The 8,810-nt window shown below is 36.0% G+C and overlaps 1 pseudogene; it reads left to right on the top strand.

The window, feature by feature from the left end:
- Nucleotides 1-5,135: 5,135 nt before the first annotated feature.
- LOC111549480 lies at nucleotides 5,136-5,698 on the top strand (annotated as a pseudogene).
- The last annotated feature ends 3,112 nt before the right edge of the window (nucleotides 5,699-8,810 follow it).

The following is an 8,810-nucleotide window of genomic DNA, read 5'->3' as shown; positions in this document are numbered from 1 at the left end:
GATCTAGTATCCAGAATCTATAAAAATCTTTAACAAATTTACAAGAACAAAACAAATAACCACATTAAAAAGTGGGCAAAGACACTTTGCGTGGGTTTAACAGACACTTTTTAAAAGAAGACATACATGTAGCAAACAAGAATATTAAAAAATGCTCAACATGCTTCACATCACTAATCATTAAAGAAATGCAAATCAAAACCACAGTGAGATACTATCTCATACCCGTCAGAATGGCCATTATTAAAAAGTCAAACAATAGCAGATGCTGGCAAGGTTGCAGAGACAAAGGAATGCTTTTACACTTCTGGTTGGAATATAAGTTGGTTCAGCCATTGTGGAAAGCAGTTTGGCAATTTCTCAAAGAACTCAAAGCAGAAAATGCATTTGACCTAGCGATTCCATTATTGGGTATATATCGAAAGGATTATAAATCATTCTACCATAAAGACACATTTATGTGTATATTCATTGCAGCACTATGCACATACCAAAGACATGGAATCAACCTAAATCCCCATCAATGGTAGACTGTATAAAGAAAATGTGGTACATATACCCCATGGAATACTGTTACAGGGTCCTTGCAGCTTCACTCTTCTGGCTGGAAACCTCTGTGGCTGGTGGCACCTTTGCCCAAGTTTTGCTCAGTCCTGCTGGGCTTGTTCTACCTAGTCGACTTGGCAGATTGTGCTTGGCTCATGCTACTGGCCTCGATCCCATGCCTGCCAAAGGCAAGCCAGGTACAGAGTGGTGAATGATGTGTGAGCAAGTGAGCATGGGGTCCGGCCACTGTGCACAGCCAGGCACACCAGCTGCAGCCGGGTAGGCAGCTCCAGGCACCAGAAGGGGTCCCAGCTCTCTGTGAGACTGCAGAGGGACCAGGCGTTTTGCAAGCAGCTTCCGCAGCTGGCAGCATGAAACACAGTGGCACCCGGGAGCTTGGAGATGCCAGGAACTGCAGAGCCCCAAACAGCGTGTCATAGCCCTGGCATGGGGAGCTCCTAGGTCTGGGCTCCCGAAAGAGCTGCAGCTCTTCCGTTCTTTTTTTCTTGCTGCCTGCAAAGTGGCAAGCAAAGGGCATGTTTCAGCGCTGTTTGTGTTACAGCTCTTTCAGCTCTGCCATTAAGCGGGTCCTGAATTCTTGTTTCGTGTTCAGGAAGAATTATGTACATGGAAAAGTGGAGGTAAGCAAGAGAAAGAGATGCTCTATTGAGCAACAGAACAGCTCAGAGGAGACTCACGGTAGGTAGCTCCTCTCTGCTGTCAGGTCATCGCACAGTTGGGAGCTCCTCTCTGCAGGCAGGTCTTTCTGTTGTCTCCTGGAGTGGGCCTGAGTCCAGGATTGTTATGAGCTTCAGAGGGGAGGAAGTGCATGCTGATTGGTCCATGGGCAGCCATGGGCGGGCCTGGAAAAAGGACCCTAAGTTCTCACTCCGGTCTGCAGAACCGGCAGCCTGGTCCCAAGGTAGGGTTTAACTGGGCACCTGCCCTTTTCTTCCCGGGAGCCTGTCTACCTCCTGCCGCCATTAATCTGCCATCTACGGTGCCCCACAGTGCCCAAGCTGTTCGTGTGGAGGGGTGCCTGCAGACTCACACCTAATCACCTTTAGTCCCACTTCAGCCTCCCTCCTGTGCTCCTTTGTTTCCCAAGTCTGGAGGGGGCTGAGGCAGCAGGGTGCTGGTGCGTCAGCACTGCCCTGAGCACATGTACACCCACCAGGTTGTGACAGCACCCGGGCTCAGCCACAACTTTGCTCCGAAATTGGAGTGGGGAGTTGGTAGTACAGTGGTGAGCATAGCTGCCTTCCAAAATTGGAGTGGGTGTCGGGAGTGCGGAGAGGCCAGGAAGTGGGAGCAGACACTTCTGAGCCTGCAGGGAAGGGGGTGCTTCCTAAGCTTCTGAGAATGCAGAGGTATCCGGGTCCACAGCCATGACTGAGCGGCTGCAGCTGCAGCCATGACTGAGCGGCTGCAGCTGCCCAAAAGGGCGGGAATCCCACCCCTCTAACTTGAAAGGGGGTGGGGCTTCATCTGTTCCCAGCTCTTGCCAACTCCATGGAGTAGGCAGACCTGGCCCTGCCTCCCTGACTGCAGTCAGCGAGGGCAGTGGCTTTTCCAGATGGGCCGCCACTGCCATCCATACTATGCAGCCATTAGAATGGAATGAGATTGTGTCGTTTGCAGAAATATGGATGAAACTAGAGGCCATTATACTAAGTGAAGTAAGACAGAAACAGAAAACAAAACATCTCATGTTCTCTTAGTGAGAACGTTGAGTACATAGGGACACAAATAAAGAAATAGTACACACAGGGCCTTACTCGAGTGTGAAAGAAGGAGAAAGTTGAGGATTAAAAAATTACCTTATTGAGTCTTATGCTTACTACCTGGGTGGTGACGTAAAAAGATAAAGAAAATTATAATGAGAAAAATAAACCTATCTTTCGTAGAACTGATAGCTAAGACCAAGAACAGGTTCTTCAAATAAAAGAGACAAATGTAATAAAAGAAAACATAGAAGAAATACAAGTAAATTATAAAATATATTTTCAAATTTGAAGAGAATATTAAGACTTGGAGTAAAATATTTCTAACAACTGCTACAATTGGAAACACTGATTAAATAAATAGCTCTTTTAAAAATGTAAATAACGATGAACTTATTGGGAAGGAAAAATATTATAAGACAAATGAAGAAATCGAATCACACACAAAACAAACAAAAAAAAAGTGCTGAAAAAATTTGCAAAAGCAAAAGGCAAGTATCTAACTTGGATTTCAAAACCAATGCTCCCAACCACCTAATTCAAATAAAAATTTGGGATTATCACTGTTGCTGTTTGATGAAACTAAAGTAAAACCACGCAAATCAGAACCAACATTTTATATCAAGTAGTGGGAGGAAATGAATGAAGTTGAGACATTCAGAAAAAAAAACATATCAGACATGACTTAAGCAATTATTGCAATAAATAATTCCTTAAAGCCAAAAGTAATGTATTGTCTTTTTGGAGCAATGGATTTTGTTGATATATTTCCTTATACCAACAACTTTCTGTAATAAATACTTCGATCAGAGTGTTCATTTATTTAATACACCTGCATTCTATTTGCAAATGTTTTATTAAACATTTTGTACTTATAAGTAAGATTGGACTATAATTGTTTTGTAGAGGACTTTTATAGAAAATACTGATTTTAAAAGTACTGATTTACAAAGTGAAATTTTACATTACATTTACTCTGACTTTATTAAATAACTGGGAAACATTTCAACTTTTTATATTGCTTATTTATGGAGTTATTCAGCATCCATATTTAACATTTGTTGTATTTTCATACAAAAGGTCAATTTTTAAAAAATGTATTTAATACATTTCCACATGAAGTGTATCTTTTGTTAGTAGAAATTGTTTTATTATTGCCCATTTTGTCATCATCCTTTGGGCTTATTTTACTCAGTTGTTAAGTGTTCTATCTGCACTGGATTCACATTTCGCACTGACTTTGAATGTGACTCAGTTGTTCTCCAAAATTGCTTTTGTGGCCTTAACAAATGTTTCTTGGTTCATTATTTTTACTTGTATTCTTCATATGTAATGTGCATTGCAATATTAGATATTAAGGGAAAGACAATCAAGGAATAATTGACCTAATACTTTGAATATATCAAAGACTGGAATAAGTGGTAAGATTGATTTGGATGAGGTTCTTTCACGGAAACTAACCTTATGTTTTAAAATTTATGGCTATTTTTGCTTACACTATATCTTACTGCTAGCACACTTGGATATAAAATCCAAAAATGCCTTTTTATGGCTAAAAAACTCTATATAATTAAATAACAATTACTTAAACTTTACCAATAAGCTTATTGCTTATTTATAATCACTTGTGTTAATACATGTTTACATAATGTTTATTTCTCTGCATATGCAACACATGCATTTCATCTCTTTCCTTCCAGCTTGTGATCATACTATTCTATATTCTATGCTTCCCACATTTTTTTCTTTCTTAAAGTGTAGTAATTTTCAATCTCCAGTGTATAAAATGATCTTTCTTTAACATTTTAATTATCCATGTTTTTATATAATTTTTGCTTTATTTTCCCAATTTTAAATGCAAAAGTAATGCTTATTTTAAACTATATAGTTTTTTCTTTTGTTTACAAGTGATGTTGAATATGTATGTATGTCTCTGTATTTTCAATTTTTCTGTCATTTATTTATGCATGGTTTATAACTGTGTATCATCTTAGGTGGTTATGATTTTCTTAATGATTAACATAACTCTATAATCCTAGTATTACATATTCTATAAAACATATCACAATTCCATTTTCTACCAGTGATTATTTTTATTTTATAGTTATCTTGATCTACTAAATTTGTATACATTTTATTAAAACATATTATGCATATAGAAAGGTGCACAATTGGAGATGAGCATGTTGATATTATCAGAAAATGAACAGTGATGTGACCATTATCAAAGTAAAGGAATAGAATATAACTTGTGTTCTAGAAATCCCTCTTGTGCCTCAGCCCAAAGCTAATCCACTCCCACTACTCTGACTTTTATCGCCATAAGATTGATGTTAATTTAAATATTTTAAAAACCTATCAATTTTTACTATAGATTGCTTATCTATGATTAGGATATCCTTCCTTATCCTAAAAACAGGTAAATATTTTTGCATATTTTTTCGTCATTTGGGTATTAAATATTTACATATATGCAACAGTTTATCTGGAATTTGCTCTTGCTTAAATACAAAATAACACATTTTTATAATTATTTTTCAATGTTTTCTATACTGCATATTTGGAGACTAAATGATACACTCCTAAATAACATATGGCTAAAGGAATATCAAGATAAATTTTAAAAAACAATTTTAACTAAATGAAAATGAATTTAAAATATCAAAATTTGTAGGATGCAGCAAAAGCACTGCTTAAAGAGAAATGTATAATAGCATTAAAAACATATATTAGAAAAGAATACAGATTTCCAATCAATCATCTAAGTTTCCACCTTAGGAAATAAGGAAACAAAAGCAATGCAAGGCTAAATAAAACAAACAAACAAAAAAATGAGTCTGAGTGGAGTGAGTCAGCCAGCCAGCCATGAGGTTGTATGGTTGCATCTGTGAAACCAGTAGTGCTTGCAGCACAGGTGACCAAACGATGGGAGAGCAGACTGCAGAATTCAAAGGAATTTTTTCTCTATCTGACAAGGATGATGATGGAACTGTAACAATAAAGCAATTGAGAACTGTAATGAAGTATCTTGGGTAGAATCCAATAGAAGCAGAGGATATGATTAATGAAGTAGATGCTGATGGTAAGGGCACAATTGACCCTCTTGAATTTCTGACAATGATGGCAAGACAAATGAAAGACCCAGGCAGTGAAAAAGAAATTAGGGAAACATTCCATGTGTTTGATAAGGTTGGCAATGGTTATATTAGTGCAACAGAGCTTCACCCTATAAACCTTAGAAAGAAGTTAACAGATACCAACAGATACCAGGCAATGAAATGATCAGGGAAGCAGATACTGATGGTGATCATCAAGTAAAGTATGGAGAGTTTGTACAAATGATGACAGCAAAGTGGACGTTGTGCAGAATGTGTTACATTTCTTGTACAAAATTGTTTATTTGCCTTTTCTTTGTAACTTATCTGTAAAAACTTTTCACTACTGTCAAAAAATAACACAATATGGATGTATAGTAGTTAGGACTTCATTCCTCCATGTTTTCTTCCTTTCTCTTAATGTCATTGTCCTGAAGCCTGATTTTAGAATATTGATCAAGTAATATGTTGTATGGGGCTTACACTTGAATATATATCTAAGCCATTCTGCACATCTAAAATTAGATGGAGTTGGTCAAATGAAGGAATATCTAGGTTATGCCTTCTTATAAAGTAGGTTTCTTTAGGATCTGTGAGCATGTTGTTGAAGTGTGAAGTTGTAACTGTGTAGACTGTAAACAGTCAACAATATGCACTAAAAAGTTGCACCATTGCAAAAAAGGTGTGTTATTCAGGTTTTTATATACAATTTTTTCATACTGCTTGTCTTGTACTGGAAGCATTTTCTCCTCCTGTTACTTGCTTTTTACACTGTTGTTAGCCACTTAAAGATAATCTGCTCATGGCATAATTTGCCTAAAATTCATTCCAAGTTGTATATTTGTTTTCCAATAAAATATTACAATAAAAAAGAAAAAAACATAAAATATATGAAAGAAATAACAAAAACAATTGAGTAATGAAAGTTACATCTTACATTCTGAATATTATGTTAAGGTGACTAACTTACATTTAATCATTTTCCTCAAGTAAGATCATTAATTGCAAACAATATCAGCAATCGAATATGTTCTGTTAACTAGCATCTACTATAGCAGGGGTCTAAAACCCCTGGGCTACTGTCTGTGGCCTGTTAGGAACAGGGCCACATAGCAGGAGGTAAGCAGTGAGTGAGTGTGAGCATCGCCACCTGAGCTCCACCTCTGCTCAAATCAGAGGCAATGTTAGATTGTCACAGAGTGCAAACCCCATTGTGAACTGTGCATGCCAGGGATCTAGGTTGTGTACTCCTTATGAGAATCTAACTAATGCCTAGTGATCTGAGGTAGAACAGTTTCATCCCAAAACCATCCTCACCACACCCCTGTTCGTGGAAAAATTATAATCCATGAAACTGGTCCCTGGTGCCAAAAAGCTTGGGGGCCGCTGATAGAAGTTATTCATTATGCCAAAAGAACACAGATTTTTGGAAAAAAGTAAATGAATAAATACCAAACTATAAAGTCATTTACACAAAGTGATGGGTTTAATGATCATTCTGTACTCTATACAAAAATTTCACTTTCTTCATATCAAATACCTGATTTGTGTGAGACCAATATCGTTCCCTACAAAGAAATACGCTAGTTGTTATAAGTCAACTTATTTATTTTACCACAGTCATGTTCAATGGTGGAAAATTGGTCTAATCAAATTGAAGCTGAAAACTTATTATATGTATTCTTTTTTATATAGTTTGGAGAGAAAACACCTCTTTGGTCTGGGAAGGTGAGTTTGAGGTATACAGAGGAATGTGCAACTGATGTATTTATTTGCCATCATGGGAAAGTCATTACAAGGTTAAAGCTGATATTACAGAGAAATGAAGCCAGAACCATCACTGAACCACATCTGATATTGTTTTATTATTTTAATCAGTTTTAAAAAGGTTTATTACTTCAAGAAAGGTATCTGCCTCTTAGGTGGCCATATTAGCATAGATACTCAGAAATTTAAGAAATTTTAGAAATTTCGAATGATGTATGTTTTCCAAAAAATAAATTTTCAGTCAAATGGATTTTTATGAGAATATTTTGTAGCCAAAGAAGTTTCTATTTCATTATAACTGTTAACATTATTCTCCAATATTCTGAATTTGCCTGTAATGAAGGAAAGAGTGAATAACTCAGTGAGTACTCAATGTTTATTTTTTCACTATTTTTTCATTAATAGACTTTATATTTTGTGCAGTTTTAGGTTTACAGAAAAATTAAGTGGAAAATGCAGAGTTGCCATATGCCATCTCATACTCTCCAAAGTTTCCTCTATGATTATCATCTTAAGTTAGTGTTGTGATTTTTGATTTATTTTTTGATTGTTCAATGTTGATTGGTTACCATTGATGAGCCAATATAGATACCTTATTATTAACTAAAACCCATAGTTTACTTGAAGGTTCACTCAGTGTTGTACATTCTCTGGGTTTTGACAAATGTATAATGACATGTATCTGCTAATATAGTGTCATATACAATAGTTACACTGCCCTAAAAATCTCCTGTGCTCAACCTTCCCTCTCTCCTCAAACCCATGATGTCCACCAACGTTTTTGTTACTGTCGCCAGAGTTTTACCTTTCCAAAATTCCCTATAGTTGGAGTCATAATAGCCTTCTTAAATTGCTAAAAGACTTCTCTTGCTTAGCAATATGCATTTAAAATTCTTCCATGTCTTTTTGTGATTTGATAGTTCATTTCTTTTCATTGCTAAATAAATATGCCATTGTATCGATGCTCCACATTCACCTATTAAAGGACATCTTGGTTGATTCTGAATTCTGGCAATTATAATCCACCATTATTTTAATATTCATCTTTAATGAAAAATAAAACTTTACACTTCAACCCATTTTATTGGGAGCAATTTAAACTATTAAATAATAGCATATTGCTACATCAAATAATGATATTTGAATAAGAAATAGTGTATAATACAACTGCAAACATTATTACATTGCAAATAATTACCTTTAATATGTTCAATTAATTTTAAAGGGAAGTACTGTGATAATGAATATTATGTAATTATAAAGAATATAATATAATTCTTATAATCTTTGCAGGATATCATTTTTTACATAACTATAAATTTCTAACTAATTGAATCAGCCTTAGAATTGCATCTTAAATAATAGCAGTCCTCCACAATTTTGGCATCAGAGACCAGTTTCATAGAAGACAATTTTTCCATGGACCGGTGTTGGGAGGGTGATTTGGGGATTATTCAGTCACATTACATTTATTGTGGACTTTATTTCTATTATTACTACAATGTACTGTGTAATGAAGTAATTATACAACTCACCATAATGTAGAATTAGTGGGAGCCCTAAGCTTGTTTTCCTACAACTAGATGGTCCCATCCCATCTGGAGGTGATGGGAGACAGTGACACATTATCAAGCCGTGGATTCTCAAAAGAAGCACGCAACCTAGATCCCTTGTATGT

This window comes from Piliocolobus tephrosceles, chromosome 6 (assembly GCF_002776525.5).
Source record: "Piliocolobus tephrosceles isolate RC106 chromosome 6, ASM277652v3, whole genome shotgun sequence".
Lineage (NCBI taxonomy): Eukaryota > Metazoa > Chordata > Mammalia > Primates > Cercopithecidae > Piliocolobus > Piliocolobus tephrosceles.
The sequence above is the reverse complement of the archived record's forward strand: the minus strand, read 5'-3'. Positions and strand labels throughout refer to the sequence as shown.